The sequence below is a fragment of the Pseudochaenichthys georgianus genome, chromosome 6 (assembly GCF_902827115.2).
Source record: "Pseudochaenichthys georgianus chromosome 6, fPseGeo1.2, whole genome shotgun sequence".
Taxonomy (NCBI): domain Eukaryota; kingdom Metazoa; phylum Chordata; class Actinopteri; order Perciformes; family Channichthyidae; genus Pseudochaenichthys; species Pseudochaenichthys georgianus.
In genome coordinates, this window is record NC_047508.1 from 37,447,892 (window position 1) to 37,469,019 (window position 21,128).

Genomic DNA, 21,128 nt, shown 5'->3' on the forward strand with positions numbered 1-21,128 from the left:
AAGGGGCTGAAATATTTATAAAATACCAGAACAATGGAAAGAAAGATTAAACAAATGTACATATCACAATACAATTTACTGTAAACTTATACAATCATTTTTAAAGGTTAAACACAGGACCATAAATAGTCTTTGTACGTTTGTTGCCAAAGGTGAGATTTATTAACACTGATAGTTTACAAAAAGACAACAAATTAATAAAATGTCCTATAACAGAATAGAAAAGCATTACCAGGAGTAATCCAAAAGATTATAATTGTGTCAGCCATGTGATCATGCCCTGTGCCGAATCAATATTTTGACATTATAATGAGTTTTACACATGTTTTGGCTTTTCTTTTTTTATATTGTCCCTTTTCTAATACAATTTTGATTACAAGACTTGAGGGAGATTTTCTTTTGCCCCACTCTTCTTTCTAGAGGCGTTCAATGTATGAGTACCTTTGAATGCATTATTCAGCTACGTGATGTGTTGAGGTCACTGCGGCTTTCCGTTCAAGGGCTGCAGAATTAAAAATGGATCACGAGTGCAAATGAACGGGTGCTATGTTTACTCCAGTGAAAAACCTGCAGATCTACCACACACAGGTTACCTCATCAGCAGGGCAGCCACAGTGTGCTTATTGGTGATATTTCACACAGAGATGCCTTTGTGCCGTCAGCCTGATCTCAAGGTAAACATTGTCATTTCCATGGAAATATCGCATATTTCTTTGCGTGTTTCAGATAAAATCAGAAATGTGTTTCCAGCTCAAGGAGAGAAGATACTAAGAGTGGGAAATGGAGATTCTAGTGAATCCTACATGCTCATAACAAATATATTAACATGTGTTTTATTACATATAATAGTCTTTGGAATACATTTCAATTTCAACTTTTATTTATGCTGCTCCTTTCTTCTTATCAGAAAGTAATGCTCTGATCCATTACATGTATAAATTAAATATAACATGATTATCAAAAATATTGTATTATATTCTTTTAATGTATCATCATCTTATCATCTGCATCTTGCACACTTTATAATGTATATAGTATCCTATCTTTATATACTTTTAGTAGTTTTTGGGTCTATTACAGTGTTGTTTTGTTCTGTATTTTCTTTATTGTGTTTTCTATAGATACGTTACTACTGTGGATATGGACTGGGTATATATTACGTGCTTATGTTCATTTTGTATTTTTTGCAATGTCTTGTTAACATGCTGCTATAACAAAACAATTTCCCAAATTGGGATCAATAAAGTATATCTATCTAATCTGATCTAATCCAATCTAATCTAATCTAACATAAAAAACATTGTCAGGGTTGAGTGAAGCAGGCAGGACCCAAAAGCAGATTTCACAGAACAGAAAAAAAACAGAACACTACCCCGTGACACAGTCAAAGACAAACAAGGAACTAACAATGTCAGACAGAAAAACCAGAATTTAAATACACACAAGACTAATCAAAGAAACAAGAGACAGGTGAGGAGGGAGGAGAAAACACAGGGGCACAAGGTGAACACAATCCGACAGGAGGGAACACAGACAGAAAGCAACAGGCAAGACAGGGGGTGAAGACTTTTCAAAATAAAACAGGAAACCAAAGACAGAAAAAGACAAGACAAAACAAAACACAGACAGATCGTGACAAACAGACATTGAAGCTGATTGGTTTCATGTTCTTAAATCATTGAGCAAACAACCAATCAAAACAATGACGCTTAAACCATGGTCATATTTGGGACTATATTTGTGTCACGTGTCATATCGGAGCACCTCACTTGGTGTCCTGTCCATGGCCTCATTTCTGCCATAAGACTTATACAAATAAGGGGAAATAGCCCATTTGCTTGTGTCACCCAGCAGCTAGCCACTGTTGACTCTGTGGAGTCCAGTTGGTGTTGGAGGCGCTCCATCTCTGTACGTATCGACCCCCCCGGAGGTCTGCCCTCATCGCCTCAGCTGCACGTCACTCCAAGTCCATTAAAACTGGACTGGAAGGCTGGTCCAAAGAGACCGGAGACGGGAGTGACAGCTGGAGTAAGAGAGGGGGAGTGGGAAGGAGAGCTGGATGGGAAAAAGACCATGGAGGAGAGAAGAAGAGAGTCAGGGGAAATAGGGGAGAAGAGATAGAGGAAAGGAGTGAGGAAAGGACAGACGTGAGAGGAGGACGAGAGACGAGACAGCGGGTGTGGATTCATGGAGAGTTTAGAGACTCTGTTCTTAGTTTGAACACACACTGATGTCTCAGTCTGCGCCATCAGAGACTTCTTTCTCTGCTGGGGTGAAAACTGGCCAGCTGCTGGGTAGGAGAGAGAGGGGGGGCAGGATGAAGGGAAGGATGGAGGGGCATGAGATGGACACTGGAGGCAGAGCTGGCACTCACCCTTTCCTGGCCCTCTCTCTTTGCCCCCCAGTCTCTCTCCCCCCCCCCCCCAGCTCCATCTCTGTGCCTCAGTAATAAGTGTTGCCCTGATCCAAAACACAGCTCTTTGTGTTTGCGGGACTCAGCCGGGCGGATCACTGTGGGAAGGAAGAAGACGTTTCGGAGTCGCCAAATCCCTCTGCTGAGCATTCTCACCAGCTGTCATGTTTTCTCTCTCTGCACCAACATAACTCAGAATGTGATAGTTAATGATAGAACATTCTGGCAGTAATTAGCACTTCCCAGTAACCCACTTCTTTCTGCTGATGAGATGTTCAGGGTTTAGTATTGAGTTTGTTGTACAACTGAACTTTTCCCAGGGGTATTCTTCGTGTTGTTCCACTTTATAATTAACTGCAAATTCTAAAAACTTTATAGATTGCAGCTATTGGACTTATTATTGTAAATAAAGTTATTTATCAGTGCTTTAAGCAACAGCATCAAGCCGTAAATAAGACAACAAATCAGCCTGGGTTATCAAAAGTAAGTGGGACGTGTAATAAAAAATGTATAATAAGCCATTAGGTCTGCAGTTATAAATGTGTTTAATAAGGGTTATATCCTAAGATAATCATTTATTCATATTATAAATCAGTAAATAACAATTCATTACAGCTTGGGGTTGGCTGTTTAGAAAGTGCCGGCGCATAGGGGCGCTAGAGGCGCCGCCCCACCTCTTGCCAGATAAAAAAAAAAAAAAAAAAATTAAATAAAAAAGATATATTTAAAAAAATATATTTAAAAAAAATATATATTTTATATTTTAATTTTTAATGAACAAGGTAAATATCATACATATAGTATCACAAAAATGTATAATCTACAATACAATCTCGTTTAAAATTGTGTTACGATGTCTAAAGTTACTGATAAGTCACCTGTTTCCTGCCTGGCCTTGCCCATGGCATTAGTTTATCATTACCGGGCGGAGCCCCCGAGCGAAACAGCAGCAACCAGCAGGTTGCAAAAGTCTCAATAGTAAACTGTGCCGCCAAAACATAATTTCAGCCAATCAGCGCTGTCAAATATTTTGGTCACGTGGGCGCTCACGTTGGCGCCCATGTTGCTTACGTGCGTTGACGTGAGGAGTTGTTTTTTAGACTCGTGAGTGACCAAGGTGACGCAGTATTTGGATGAGAATGGTGTGCAGGTGGAGTCGCCGGAGCCTCGGTCCGCCCAAGAGCTACTCTCCAATCCTTTTGAAAGGAGAAGTTTGGGAGATAAATTGATACTTAAAGACCTTGGACCGGACCAACCCGATTTGTATATATCACAGCAAGCTCGTGAAAAAGACAAAACGTATCAACAAGGCTTCTCACATGGCTAGCTGGATGCAAACAGGTAAATGCTATCTTTTGTTTCACATGCTTGCTCTTCAAACAGCCGGGGACAGATACGATCTGTTCAGAAACTAGACAAAAGTTAAACAAGTACAAACCACAGACTGTCTGTGTCATGGAGAATACAGTCGCTGGTTTATTTATGTCTGTAGGCCATTGCTGTGAGTGTGGACGCCGGTCGGAGCATATATAACGTTAGCTTAGCCAAGCTCCATTCAGGGAACAAGCATTCTAAAAGGTTTTTCGCCTGCTGTCTGTCTGCAGACTTGTCAAAGCATTAATTCATGGTTCTTACTAACCGGTATCAGTATGTTGTTACGTCGGCATCATTTAGAAACGTGTATTACAATTTAATCACTGTAAAATATGTTCATGTTGTTGTAGCTGTAGCTCCCGAGCCAGCGCGTCTTGTTTGAATGATGCGAGTAAACACAGCTGACAGCTGCGGTGAAACTCGAGCGACTAGAGCGATGCGATAGGAGCGTTTAGAGCGAAGCGAATATTCGCATCGCGTCCGGTCTGAACGCAGCATTAAAGCGAGCTCCGTGCTGCACTGGAAACGCACCATTACATCACCAGAAGTCCTAATTTAAGGGGTCATTTCTCCCAAAAAAATTGTTTTACTCACTCTATCAATAGCCCCACCAACAATATTTTCCACCAGCCGCCACTGCTTATATCTGATTCACATTGTGAACCAATAGTCACAATTTATAAGAGTTTAAACTCTGCATTAAATGTGGTACCCAGTGTGTATAAATGTCTAACATGTTGAGTCTGTATGTAACAAACAAAGGCACAAATGAAGACATGAATTGCTCATACTTTGAGAAGAACACCGGTGTGCTGCAAAGATTTCCAGCCACCTACTGAGCAGAACATGTCAAAAATAAAAAACCTGAGAGTGATGCATAAATCCCGGGCGGCAGCAGCGGCGGCAGCGGCTGGCAGCTGCTGGCAGCAGCAGCGCAGCAGAAGCATTACGGTGTCAGTTTTGACATAATGCAGATCTCCTCGAGGCATGACCTTGTTGTCATTGTGCCGGGCAATAATGGATGTCACAGTGTAGCAATGGTAGCACCTTAAAATCCATTGTTGGTGTGTGTGTTGCGTGGCTTTCTCACAACTAATACACAGAAGTTTGCAGCCGTGAAGTATTGTGGGAGTGTGTGTGTCACCGAAAAACAGACCTGGAAGGCAGTGTGCTGTCTCTGAGGATTGAGTGTGTGGAGATGTTGTGTGAGAGAGATGACAGAGCAGCGGACCCTTGGGGAAGACAGACACCAATAGCCATCACTGCAGAGGAATCCTGGGGGACGGTGAGCTCTCAGTGGCCACGTCCATGCTAGCATGTGACACACACATACACTTCATAAAACCATCTCACTCTCTGCCACCTTTCCTTCAGTCTGTCTTTCTCACCCAAGCAAAAATCTTGCTACAGTCTTTCCGCATCACACTCGCTCATTTCCAATTACCGGGCAGGTAGCTGCTGTTCCAAGACAATAGCTCACCAAACTTGATTACCTGTTCCCATGGAGCCGGTGGGACAGATGCAGTCTGAGGTATTGAACGTAGCGAGAGCGTCGGCTCATGTTGCTTAGAGACTGCCTCATTTATCAAGACGGGCACGCACACAGGTGAGAATTTTGAAAAACATGCAATTTGAATCATTTCTATTCAAAGTTATTGTGCAAGCAAGCATTTCTGTTTTGTTTTACGCTATGTGACAGAAACAGAAAAATAAACACACATTTAATTAGGGAGCTTTGAGAGGAGGTGCCCCTTCTGAGGGTGGCTTGCAAAATGGACAAAAGACACAATTGCAGAGAAAATTAAGCATCAGTTTAAGCATTGGTGCGTGCTTAGGGTAGAGGAATCCTTCACACTTTACTTCGCTGTTTGTTATCTTCTTAAATAATAGTTTAAATATTGCATGAGTGCTTTTATTTCCTTGTGGAAAAGCCTCTTTGTTTTCTTTTCCAGTCGATTGCCTTTGTTTATGTCTCTGAATAGACACACTGCAGGAAGTTCACCTTCATTGTAATAATATCCCAACCCTGATCCTGCAGTGGCAGAAAAAATAAATGAATCCTAATTTAGATGATCGCAGCGTTACATTTGAGCCTTGGAATGGATTCCTCACAACGTTTAGTGCCCTTGCAAACATATTCATGTATGGATTAAATGTTACCCGGTGTCAGTGGCCATGTGGCTGAGGAAAAGTGTTTCTATAGCAACCTTCAGTGCATTGATGGATTGCAAAACCCCTATGTGCCCGCACACGCACGCACGCACACACACACACACACACACACACACACACACACACACACACACACACACACACACACACACACACACACACACACACACACACACACACACACACACACACACACACACACACACACACACACACACACACACACACACACACACACACACACACACACACACACACACACACACACACACACACACACACACACACACACACACACAACACACACACACACACACACACACACACACACACACACACACACACACACACACACACACACACACACACACACACACACACACCTGCAGAAACTCACATGCACACCCTTTTCATTTGTTCACACACAAGCACTCCAACACACACTTCAGACTCAGCTGGAAGACAGACTGTATTTGATAACCTGGAGAATTCTTGTTCATCTATCTTTAAATCAAAGAAACGGCTTTTAGGTGGAAACAAAAACAACAGCAGCATCGTCTCCCGCTATAGGAAGATGCGGGGGAAATCCAGAAAGAGAGTCAGAGGGTAGAGGGTGTGAAGAGAAAAAGACACAAATTGTGTTATCTTTCTCCTAATTTAACCGTATGGTATGAACAGTTCAGATTTGGACAGAAGCAAAAACAGCGTCTGACAAACATGTAATTCCTTCCTGTTCCCTGATATGAATATGAAACCTCACTGATAAGGACACCAAAGAACTTAAATTACGACCAATAAACACAGATTGTAGATTATCATGATAACAAATGCATTTTGTGGTCGGATGCAGACCTGCTACTGCTCCTCTTCATTAATATTGATGCCTGCGATTCTACACCAGCTCTCGGGGAGCAAGAGCTCAAGGATATTGCACTCTGCATGCATGTGGAAGCATACGCACATGCACACATGCATAAACAGGCAGGCAAGAGAAGAAAAAAACAACCCCAAAAAACAAACACCCTTATCTCTCAAATGGTGCATAAATCCCATCATTACAATGCTCATCACAGGTTCTCTGTTCCTCCCTGTTAATCATATGAATTATAATTGCTTCATTAATATTATAACCTGAGGTAAAGTCTGCCTCCATTTCAAGTCCAATTGACCTAAGCAACGCCACCCACCTGCCTGCTGCTGCATCTCATCCCACCTGCAGTTTGAGCTGAGAGTAAGAATATGTCACTATAAGAGGATTTAAGAAGAGACTTCATCTGCCAGGGAATCTATAATATTGACACATTACATTTACTCAAAGAACATATACTGTTTAAAGTGGACCTATTATGCTATATTGGAAACATATATTGTAGGGCCATTCCTATACAAAACATGTCTGTGAAGTTTTTTGCTTAAAATACCAAACAGTTCACCCATTGTAGCCATGCCTCATACTGCTCATGCCCCTCTTTTGTAGCCCTGTTGAAGAAACGCGGATTTTGGGTTCTTAGCTTGAAAAAAAGAGGAGGCGGAGCTAATGCCTGATCAGAATTCTACCGGAGATAAAGTTCAATTCTGCTGTGATAAAACGCCATCCTGTTCTAAACCACATCAAGGATTATTTCTGAAACAGTATGGAGCTCAAATGCTTTTTCTCTTGCGGGTTTATCACAAGGTGAGTTCTTTTTTCATTTCCTGCTTTTTAAACACATGCTCTCTCCAGTACAGGTTAGCTCTGAGTGTTAGCGAGACTTGCTAATGTAAACAAAGACGAAATTACGTCTAAAACACGTCAAGCATTGTTTCTGATAGAACATTTCTGTGGGTCCGCCGCCGATTTGACGTCATATCGGCAGCAAATCTGTATCCGCTCGTTGTACCCCCGTTTTTAAAAGATTTTGGTGCGTTATTGTCTGACGCTGCGTGAGTTCCCCGACACACCGGGGACACATATTTATAAAATACATAAAAAAAGTGCATTTTGAATGATAGGTCCCCTTTAAATTATAACGTGTATGTTAATTTTGTTTTTGTATATTGTCGTGTATGTCTGTGAAATACATGTACATTACATATGGTTGTGTGAATTTCACACTTCAGCACACCTACACATTTATTTCTTGAATAAGCATCCCAGAGCCATCTGTTCACACACACACACACACACACACACACACACACACACACACACACACACACACACACACACACACACACACACACACACACACACACACACACACACACACACACACACACACACACACACACACACACACACACACACACACACACACACACACACACACACACACACACACACACACACACACACACACACACACACACACACACACACACACACACACACACACACACACACACACACACACACACACACACACACACACACACACACACACACACACACACACACACACACACACACATAAAATAAAATGCAATAAATCAGACCAAGCCATCTTCGTCATTGCTCCTTACATTAGTCCAATTCTGACACTTGTGTTTCCACTGTGGACAGGGGTCATGAATGGGCATGCTGCCATTCAGAGCAATCTATGATGCACACCTTTATATTAAAGCCAGCATTAACTTTTACTACAATTGGTGCTACAGTTGCTCTTCTGTGAGATCGGCCGCCTTTGACACTGTTTGTCCTTCATTGGGCCCGTTTTCGTAGGTACTAACCCCACAGAGCCCGCTGTTTGGATCCTCTCACCAAGTTGTCACTCTCTATCACACTTTGGACCTTGACAAAGCCACTAAAAACCACACATTATTGTTCCTGCTTCCTAAACGTCAAGAACTGACTGATCACTTGCTGACTGCTGTTATAGTGTGGTGGAGGGATGGCGTGTCTTTGCCGACAAAAAGTCAAGACGATTTTTGGATTATAGTGGACAATTAGCTCTGTTGCGAAACAGGATAAGTTTTGTACCGCCAAATTATCTCATATTCACATATTAATTGTATAAATGTTGAATGCACTCGCCATAAGCAAAAAGCTAACTAACATTAGGCATGTACATATAAACCTATACATAAATACTCTTTATGGACTTATGTATAAACATGTATGTATACTTATATACAGTATTAACCAAATATACACTTATGGATGTAATTCGATACTTGAATTGTAAAGTATTTTCAACCACGGTTTTGATTCAGCACTGCTCAAAATATTGAATATAATCTTTAGAACAATTCACACACTTCATGCTCTGCCTTTAGTCGGTCAAGGGGAATAATACCATCCTTGGTTGGATATTTGTTTGTTTTCTTAGCATGAGCTCCCGTTGAAGCCACAGCTTGCACCTTTCATTATATCCGCAGACACATTCTTAAACATTGGATGGATTCACTTGGTACTAAACCGAACAGCAGGGGCTGAAGATACATCGCTCTGTGTGTGAAGGGCATGGGAGGGAACATGAATCACACCCTCCTGATTATCCTAAGTAACAGTTTCTAGTTGGAGGAACTCAACGTGCATTAATGGAGCACTGCAGATTCCTCACTCTTGTATGGAAGCGGTTTGCAGGAGGGCTTTGACACTTCAACACACCTGCTCACAATAATTCATCCTTACAGAACTTAAATAGTGTTCTACCTGAGTCCTTTCATCTCTGACATCATTCCTCTCCATGTTGCTGCCTCCTTTCTTTCCCATAAAGACGTCCTACTGGTCTTTAGAGACTCCAGGAGGACTGCTGGGAACTTTTCTAAAGGACACCTCACTCTTTTGTCTCCGTTACCTTTATAAACTGTACCAAACTATGACTCTTTTTTATTTGATTTATTTCGAATGTGTAAAACTAAAATATTACTGATTTATAAATTACAAATTATACATACAAAAAAATGATCTACTTACACATCAGAAAAGGGGTTGGAAGAAGTCTACACTTATTTAATCCCATCCCTTCTCCCCAAAACTAAATTATGATTTTTTTTTTTTTTTTTTGGATATCACTTTCACTTATTTGATGATTTTAAGAGAGACACGGCCATGCTGTGATTAATGTTTCGCTTTGTTAGTGTGTGTCATGGTCCGGCCAATACACTGCATTGCAACAAAATGCCAGAAGGCACACAACCTGACAGCCACTCTAACTAGCTTTGCACCTCAGCTTGTGTGAAGCAGCAGTGAGCCCGACGAGGTTAACAGCACGCAGTTGTGTCCCCGATTGGCACCCAGAAGCAAACGTCTATAGATATATATTGATGTAGAATGTCTGTCAAGAAATAAATGGTAAATGGACTGCATTTATATAGCACTTTTCCACTCTTCACGACACCTCAGAGTGCTTTTACATATCATGTCAGCCCTCAATGATTCACACACTCACGGCCATACAAGGTGAACTCTGCTTAGGGAAACTTACATTCAAACACACTTAAAAGGAGCTCCAACAAGCCGTTTAGGACAGAGAGTGAATACCTGGTGAATACACATACTGTACAAAGATGCTGTATGAGAAACCAATGTGAGTTTGGAAAATTGCACAATTTAAATCTATTCTAGTCGACCTCAACAATGGAATTATGATCAGTAGAAATGGCCCTCCTTTACAAGAGGACATAATGCTTATTTTCAGGTTTACTATTTGTATTTTCTTCCTCCACTGTGACATGTTTACATGCATTTAATGTTCAAAAAGGTATTTATTTTTCTCATAATTCCTGTGCTGCAGCACCTCTTTTCACTCTCTGTCGGAAACCAGAGCCCAGTCTGCTCTGATTGGTTAGCTGGCTGGCTCTGTTGTGATTAATGAGCGCACGCCGATAGAAGCTTGAGTGTTACATAGTGATGTCACTGTCAGTGTATGCCATGCCATCAGGAGCAATCTAAGGTGTATTGTCAAGGACACAATGACTTATTGACTGCATTTGACTGGGAATCAAACTGCCGACATTCTGATTGGTTGAAAAACACTTTGCCTCATAGCCACAGCCACCTGTAAGAAAAAATAAGGAATCATTTTTTTTTTTCCACAAACACATTTTAAAAAAACGATTTAATTGTGTTATTCCCCTTACATGTACTGTAATGTGATTTGTTGGTTCCTTTTTGGAACGACTTTGGAACACATGTGCAGTCATCCCACACTGTTGAGTCTGAGAGCTTTTGTAAACCGTAAAAATCTGATTATTTACTTGCAGTGTGTCAAGCACCCTAATAATAAAAAACAACACTGTTCTGTTCTGCCTGCGACTACAATCACAGAATTATGCCGGTGAAAATGACATTACTAGACATGGAGTAAAACTAATCCCAGAGGGGGAATCTTTAGACACTCCAAGCAGCCGTTCTCTCCATATGGCTGTGTGATGATGCACATGCTGGCAGGAGTCAAACTCCCAGCTTTGCAGGTCACAATGTCAGATGCTCCGGGGGAATAAGCCCTTATTACATCCAGTTTTATTCATGTTGTTTTCACACATGCACTTTTTCACAATGCCCTCCTTTACATTCATGCAGGCCAAAGTTGCAGCTGCCCTGCTGAACCTGAGGTTTCTACTGCCTGAGAGAGTGGGGGTTAACTTAACTACAAATTGGCCTCAGTTGTGTAATGTGTTCATAATTTGCAAAACACTGGTATTGTCTTTTTTTAAACAAATCGCCGTGAGCATAGTTAAAATGGATTGAAGAAGAAAAGTTTATGAACGTGAAACATTTATTTTTAGAAAATTTCGCATTTGCTAACCAAAATCTTGCCTCACCAATACATCAATTCAAAATGGTCCGATACGATATGATAACACTTTATTGTCTGAAATGTTTTCTTGCATTATGGCAGCTCCATTTGAAGAAATATTAAGACAAGATACAAGGAAACATACATTCAACCAATTATTATAATCACTGAAGACAATATGTTCAAAACCCTTTAACGTACCTTCGACTTGGCATTTTGAAGATGTATTTAATTTGTGGATTAACTGGAGCTGAAAAGAGTGTTTCAGTCTAAATTGTGGATACTGTGATACCAAGGATTGTGTTCACAGATGATTTAAGAACATTTTGTGGTGTTAAATTATATACCTTCTGTACACTTGGCTTTGACTGTTCCTTAAATATCAATTTCCCACCCACTCACCCTCTGGGATCAATACATTTCATCTGTCCTTCTCAGCTCATCATCAACCTCATCAGCAGCAGAAACACAGCACATCTCCAGTGCTGGGACCTGAACCCGATTCATAAATATCAGATGCCCCTTTCATCTCCATTATTTATTTATTTATTTAGGGGTTGTGAGTCATACCAGATGCTTCACATGTGATCTTTTGAACAAAAGGTGTGTATGTTTTAGCGAGCCTCTTTTCATACAGACATTTAGGTGGATTATGATAGGTAAACTGAATATTATCACTGACAATTAATGCTCCATAAACAGCACTCTTGGGGCAATGTGAATATTCTGATGTTTTATTTGAATTTGTCAGGTTGTAAAGTATTTGAAAAGGTAAAGTTGGTCTAATGCAGCAATATTTAAACACACGGTTTTATTTCCCAGATTCTCTCTCATATGTTGGCTTGTATGGTCAACTAGATTATTGTGACACCTTAAAAGAACAAATGCAGCATTAAAGACGATAAAATGAATATGACCTTTAACCAGCTGTATATCTACCAACAGAAATAGTAACAACGCTGCACAAACAATGGTCAGCCAAGCCTTTTGTGCACACTTGATATGATAAGGATCTCCCTGCTGACCTTTTAATTGTCCATGAGTGAAATTGGTTGTTCTGTTCAACAACAGCAACCTCTATCTTTTGAGTGTTTATCAGTCTGTCCTCTTCGCTCCCTGCACTTTTCTCCTCAGTAAAACCCTTTGTCTAAACTGGTTCTCCTCATTTGTTCTTTAGTGGCTCAGACTCTGTCTCATTGCTTATTTCTATCAGCTCATTGGTTGAAGTCTCTGATAGTCTGTCACACATTGTTATTTCATCAGCAGTAGCAGTGGTTCTCTCACTGCCTGCAGAGCCCAATGTTTGTTTTCTTGTTAGACTACGCCGCATTATGCTGGTCCGTAGTTAATAATCGCTGTCATTCAAACATCTGTTTGTTTGGTGTTTTGCAGCATTATTAGTTTGTTTCAAGAGATGTGAAAGAAAACCAGTCTAACTCGTGTGGCAAAGTGGTCCTATTCTGTAGCCCTGCTCGAGTTAAGATCACAATCACTGTTTCAAACCATGACAAATGAGCTTGTAAGGTGGACTTGTTTGAGGCTGAATGCAAACACACACACACCCCCCTCTGCATCTGGCGCAGTTGCTTGTTCACAGTGCAGAAGCTAGAGGGAGCTGTGGGTGTTTACTATCAACACTCAGACTCCTCCCTCGTGCTTTGAACACACACACACACACACACACACACACAACCAAACACACACACACACACCACACACACACACACACACACACACAACCCACACACACACACACCACACCACACACACACACACACCACACACACACACACACACAACACACACACACACACAACACACACACACACACACACACACACACACACACACACACAGGATGATTTTTAATGAATCCTTTAGCTGCATTAAACCAATGGAAGGAGACATTATATCCACTATCAGAAGCATAGAGTGATGTATTCAGGTTGTACACATGCAGCTATAGTATGCCGAGGAATATCCCCAGCGGGGCTCTGTTTTGAGAAGGTGACTGGCAGTTCAGAAGAAACATTGGGAAGTCATGCTTAAGGAATTTAAGCCGGTAAACAAATCACAAAGGAAGAGTACATTTACATTACATTATTTAATGTTTGCAGAGGCAGCCTTATGTATCTGTTATTTTAGATGTTTACAGAAGTCTTCAAAGCAACACGGCAGATGCAGAAAAAAGTGTGTTCGGTCAGGTTTATTGGCTTCTTTGCTATCTCTGTAGGCAGGTTGCAGCATGATACAGGAACAAATTGAAATGCTAATCCATTGTGTAGGATTCCATAGGTACAGCAGTTATTCGCTGAAATGGATGAATCCACCGCTCTCTATTCCCAGCCTTCACCACTGCAGAGTCAAAATGGCGTGAACCTCTTATATTAAGGAGGTAAATGCTCTCCAAAGGAAGTGCCACAGAGATTCCTCATATCCCGATAGAAATAAAGGATTGAACTAAACGTCACGGCTTGGACATTGTCCTAATGGTACACGCCTACACACCAACGGTCAGTTATTTTTGAAACCACACAATGTAATGTTCATTGAATTGCCCAGAATGTGAAAAAGGACAAGAGGCTGATTGAGATCAACCCTGCCTTGATGATTATACAACATTATTGTTTTATGACAAACAAGTTGTTCCTGTAGGTACTGCATGTACCCGCACACCTCAAAACATTACCTTTTCCTAAATACAATCTCTGTGTCAGCTGTCACACTCTCTACAGTATATGCTGTGTTTTTGTCGCATCTTTTCACTGCTGTGTTCTTGTACCAAAATCTTATGTAACCATTTTACCAACAAGGTGTGATCTCCCATTACCTAATTTCATTGCTGTTTCATAAGAGAATAACACATATACAAACATAGACAACACATTCTGAGAGAGAGGCATGGATAGCAATTTGCCATCCAATTTATGGCGTAACAAGTTCAACAAGCATCTAAAAAGGACACAATGAGCATAATGTTGACAAGATGGAAAGGAAAAAGCAAGACATTTCATATGGTTCACCATGTTTTTATTTAATGTGGCCCCTTGAATTATTGACAGTTGACAGTGTGCTGCCACAGAGGACCAATGCACATGTAGACTGGTGAACTGCATGTCCTCTACAATCAACGGCATGCTGTGTAAATGTGTTCACTTAACCTCTTAAGCCCGAAGGTCCCCCCAGTGGACCCCTCCCACCGTTTTTTTACGAGACTATGTCTCAGGGCTATTTAACATTTATGAAACTATTAATGTTTCATACCCTTTTAAAGATAAGAAACTCCGCTAACTGACAAAAAGAACAATTGTTAGCTAAAAAAAACAAAAGAGTAATACCAAGCCTTTGAATTAGCATTGAGCGAAAAAATGCTAACTAATGCTAACGCTTTTTTACACAGAACTCACGGTAGAAATGCCCTTATTACTATCTTAACTGCACAAACAAGATATACGATTTAAAGCTGAGACTCCACAGATTCCACACATGTAATGTCATCACTGTACGACCACGAATTCCTGGAGCTATCAGCCAGAAAAGAGAAAGTAAACAACATCCGGTTTCAAAAATATTACAATAATTACGTCTTACCTTTTTTGATTTGTGATCAAAAGTTGTGAACGGAATAAAAATGCTGCTCAAGGTTAATCCAATGTCTTTGTGTCACGTAGACATTTTTACTGATAATCCATCATCATATTTATGGCAATATACTGGGTATAAAGTTTTGCCGTCCAGGCTTGTACTTTCAGATATTTTCGTTTGCTTCTCGTCCGCAATGGTAATGTTTACGTGGATTTGGGAACTGCCCATCGATTCTATTGGATGTAATGGTTAAGAAAAAGGTGTAAATCACCCAAATCGACCAATGGGTTCCAGAGATATGGTCCTGCGTAAAGTATAAAGAATGCCAGCCAGTTTAAGTACATTACACAGCAGACTTTACTTATTGTTTACTACGTAAGGAAGCAGGAATTGCAGGACCCAGAGCGCACGGAGCACAGAGCGAACAGCAGATAACGGAATTGCAGTTTTATTGCTTATAGATTATCAGAACATTTCAAAGGGGACACAGCCACATTGGATATTAACCTATGGATTAACTACACCATCGTTTTTATCGTTGTAATGCCATTGAAGACCAGTTTAGACCAGACAAAGAGGAAGGTGAGCCATGTTAGCCTAGTGCATTAGCGCTAGCGCCACTTGTTTTGATGTACGTTTTTGTTGATAACTTCACAAGTTTGTATCTCTCAGTGTTGAGGTGGGCACCGTTGGATGATGTGTCTTTACGATCATAAACAATGTGTTGGATGTGTAGCTAGGATAAGTAATAAGGGAGCTAGGAGTGATTTTCGGTTCAGTAATAGGTTAGCATTTTTCGCTCTGGGCTAATTCAGAGGCTCACTGTAAGAGGATAACAGAGTAGGCCTATGTTTTATTTTATTTTATTTATTTATTTTTCACAACAGTTGTATTTGGATGGAATGAATACCTATAGTGATAATTCAAAGTAATAAAATGATTTTTACAGTGAAAAAGTTCAAATGGAACTGATGGTTCCCAAATTACCCAGAGGTGAGTCCGCTTGGACTTTATTTTTCTAAACCTCTCTAAAAGGTCAAATATCACTTGTTTTGCATCAATCTTGATACAGGGTACTTATTATATGTTATAGTTTGGATTCCTAAAGCTTTTAGTCTACTAACCCATCATTCAAGGGTGGTTTTCAGTAATGTATTTTTTTTAGGCGGACATTAGAATTTACATGTTTTTACTGTGTTCCATCTGAATTTACTTTAAAAATAAAAACATCTATATTGATTCTGACACTTCTCCATCCAACTCACAGATGTAACCTTGCTTTGAGAGAAAAGATTATTAATTTACCCTTTTAGAAGTGAAGATATAGTCTTTGTTGTGTTAGTGGCATTTTCGAGCCTGAAACCTGAAAAACAGGCTCAGGGCTTAAGAGGTTAAAGGTGGGGTAGGTCATTTTGGAGAAACCAGTTCGAGTGCGCTAGAATTTGACAATACACACCCGGAAAAAATCTGCCTCTTCCTTCAGACTTCCTTACAGAGCCCCTCCTCCAACACACACGAACGTGCACATGACCAATGAGGGCACGAGATAAGTTTGTGCACAGATGGAAGGCTGACAGACAGGTAGGCCATCCAGTTATTTTAGCCGGGCCGGCTCAGATGATTGGTCATGCTGGTGGTTGGTGACGTTTTTTTATGTATTTATTTTCAAAGCATTTAATATATTCATTACTATCGGGATGTTAAGAGCATTCCATGGAATATAACAAAAAGAGTTTCTGAAATAAATTACATACCCTACCTTTAAAGGAATAGTCCACTCATTAGATAATTAATCAAAACTTCAGTATTTAGTGAAACGTTATGTTTAAACCATACCCTGAAGAAATCAGCGATATTCCCCGGTAAATAATGATTTTATAGCTCTTCTTTATCAAGACCTGTATATTCCGTCTGGCCGCCGCCATGTTTTCCATTTTCAGTAGTCACGTGATGGTTGTGACGTCATCCATGCGTTCACTTTGTCAACACACGGAAACATGGTGGAATATTTCAGTTCGGACTTGTCAGCAGAGGAACAAGTTTTGACCAATGTGAAGAGATTGGATGGGAGAATTCAGCCATACATATCAGTATGACAATACGACACCCTCTGTCCTTAGACCCTCACATCGTACAAGGAAAAACTTCCGAAGAAAACCCCCAGTTTAAAGGGAACATGGGAGAAACCTCAGGGAGAGCAACAGAGGAGGGATCCCTCTCCAGGACGGACAGACGTGCAATAGATGCCGTGTGTAAATTGAAAAGATAATACATTTGCAACATAGGTAGTCCAAATGTTTGGAAATGCATGTGTGTATAACAGGAAGATGATATAAGATACTATATGTATGCATGTAGTACCACCCTTGCTAGCGATTCCCTCTCTAGTTTAGCATACTCAGCTTCGTTGTCCCTGGCCATAGAATCACGATTTTATGGGGCCGGAAAAACTGGGGGGAAATACACACTAGCCGGTACTACGCTATATGGAAAGGCCACCAAAAACTGTCCTGGCCTGGACGCTAAAGGACGTTAAAACGGGACTAGCCGCTGCAATGGAAATGTGCTATAACATACCTTATTCTTACTCCGAGCACTACTTCTGCTCCTCCGTCGCTTCACACTTGCAGAGGGCGATTTCTCTACTGGCCGAACTGGTGTCCTGGTCGGTGATGACACCAGAAAGACCGATGGTACTGCATCTCCATTGAGTAATGGTTGTTCTTTAAATCCCATGTTATGTTTGATCATACTCTCAGAGTAGTCGTCCGGAAATGTGAAATGTTCGCTGCATACATGAGCCTGTAAATCTCTCGGTTCGGGCCGGCCACATTTCGCTAGCCACTGCCTCCGAATGTACTTCTTATGCTTACCTTTTGGCAACAGATGGAACCGAGCATTCCGTGGATTGTTCCTATCCGAATTATGGCAATATTTCGCGATACAGTGAGGCATATTTGGATAGAGAAACTACAGTAAATAACATGGAGATCAACGTGTCCTCGAAAACGAAACGCATGGATTACATCACGTCCGGGAAATGGCGGCACCCACAGTGTTGATGTTATTTCGGTATATAATCAGTTTAAAATCACTGATAATGTCATCGGATTAACAAAAAAAAAAGAGAGAGACTGGCAGAGACTGGTCTGTTTTATCGGATGATCATTTAAAAAATGAGTGTCATGAGCATACCATTCCTTTAAGTGTTTGTTAGTTGAACGATTAAGGTTTGAACTGTCATTTCTGTTCTTTTTTGTTTTTCGTAACATAATACAATATGAACATTATGTAAGACAGACTTAATTAGATTTGTCCATGTGGAGGCTATCGTGGGTTTAGAAAATGAAAGGTATACTGAGGTCAGGCTTCTGGGAGGTTGATAACAGTGAAGTCAGGTTGTGGAAGCAGCAACCTGCATCCACAACCTTCAGCTTATTGATTAGTCACACAGTGAAACATACACATATTTCAGCACCTGAAATTTCATCCACATGTAAGGTTGATACTGTGTCATGGATAACTCGGTTTGATTTGGGATGTTACAGGAGGGCTCTTTCTAACAATGAGACAGTTGCAGCATTTAAAGAGCCGGTTTGGTTTATGTGTTATCTCTTGACGCAGGTTTCTTCATGAGGCAGTAAAATATGACATACCTTGCAATTTCAATGACTGTAAATTGGGATTCTACAGGTAAGGCACATATCCCGGGCATTGAATTCTCCTCCGTGTTTGCGCTCTTACCGTTGTCAACCATGACCGCTGCAGAAACTGGAAGCTATTTATTGTGAGAAAATGTTTATCCTTTTAACAGAAGTTGTTCACGCTTGTGTTGGGTGACCAGGTGTCCTGTGCTAGCGCCCGAACAAACTAAGACGATGTCCCGCATGTAATGGGCAGTCGCCTCTTCGAAAACATTACTTTTATCCAATGGGCTGTTTAGAAAGCAATAGAGGGCTATCGTCATAGTCAGGGGAAGGCAGTTCCATATGTGAGTGTTATTCAATTGTGGCATTGGCCGTGAATAGGATTTGAAGTGACACTACATACAAGACTCACAAGAAACACCTGGCTCATAAGAAAAATGGCGGTCTATGGCTACATTCCTCCTCAAACCAAATAGGATAAGCAACAGATAAGGTAAGAGCAGCTAAAATACATAATGTTTACCACACTGTGCAGCACTAGCGATCATACAGGTCAGTTTTGGGGTAGTAAGCCTAAGCTCCGGTCATTTTATCCAGACTTAGAGATTGCAAACAAATATTGTGAGGATTGTTCGTTGAACAAAAAAACATTCAAACCAATGTATTTAAGTCCTTGACTTGGATAGTTTTCTGCAATCAAATCAACCTAACAACTGTTTATTTCTAAGGTTTGGATGGGCATGTATATTGAAATCTATACAACTCTTAGCATCACAGTGAAATGTACAAAATTGTCCCACAAACCACATACTCTTTGTCCCATGTGGCTCGTTGGCACCTGGTGAAAACCTATAAGCATTTATCATTTATATACATATTTAGTCTAAATCTACCTACGGGTACTATACATTATCTGAATGAACCTAAGAAAAAAAACATGGATATTTCTGCACCAAACTGTGTGGATTTAACATTATTTTAAGGGGGTTGCAAAGTCTCCAAACTCACAGTAAGGGTGATCTAGAATCTAAACTGGACATTGTTGCTTAAACTTTTGTGGCCATAAAGTGTAGACAGAGGGCTCTCAGTTCAATGAAAGACAAAGTGGCAAGTGATGCTTAAGGCCAGACATCATTCATCACCCTCAGACACCACTGCGACCTCTCTCCTTTTAAAAGCCTTCCACGCTCTTTGACAATTTAATAAATGGACAACAAGATAAGTTTGTGTGCTGCACCATGTACCCAACGAGAAGAATACTTATTGTTGCTTGGGCTGAAAGGGGCTAAAGGCAACTTCACTATTGAAGCACCATCAGACGGCAGACTATAGTTAGAGCAGTGGAGCTATTGTTTTATCTGTCCACACAGCTCACAGCCATTCATCATACAGAGGAGGCTGAGCAACTATCCATGTGCTTTCAATAACACCAGAGGCCTGGATTGCCTCAACAACCACACAGGCTTTAATGTGTGTTAAATAGGAACAACACTGTACAGCAGCAATACTGTACACCACTCACAGGCTCAAAGGTTTCAGTCCAAGGCCAATTACCTCGGCGTTGACCCTCTCAACCTCCGCCGCTTTTTCTTCAGCTCTATTTCCCTCAGACCTAAGGGTTCACGGGGTCGGAACAATTGACAAGCTGCAAAGAACATGTTGTGCCTCTATTTAACAGTGATGTTTCGTTAGGACCGGCCCGTGATAGAAAAACTTCAGAGCCGTTAACAGCCAATAATATAATGTTAGTGCTGTGCTGAAGGCTGCAAAGGCAAACTGGGAAATTCATTTCTTGCAGCTCAAGCTGTTCTCTGCAGCACCGACGTGCCATGTTTGCTCTGACACAAAATCTTGTGTGTTTTTTTTCTCCAGCGTAACCTGGGCTTGTCCTTTCTTTCTCGGCCTCATTTCCGAGCCTTTGAGGCAACACGAGAGAGGAAATTGTTGTGGAGTAAATAAGTTCACGTCGCATCAGCGGTGCAGAATGTGTTTCTAATGACCGTCGAAATGAGAAATCCTCTTGTATTAAGCTGAGGTAATTAATACTAGAAAAAACAAAATGACAATGAGCAGCGAAGCAATATGGGGTGTGCTCGACTAACTAGCCTGCAATATGGATTTATGCTGATATATTCCTAATGACAGAGAATCTGAAGTACTACTCCAAGTAGCATATTATGTGTTCTTTTACACCAAAACACGTCATTAAAAATC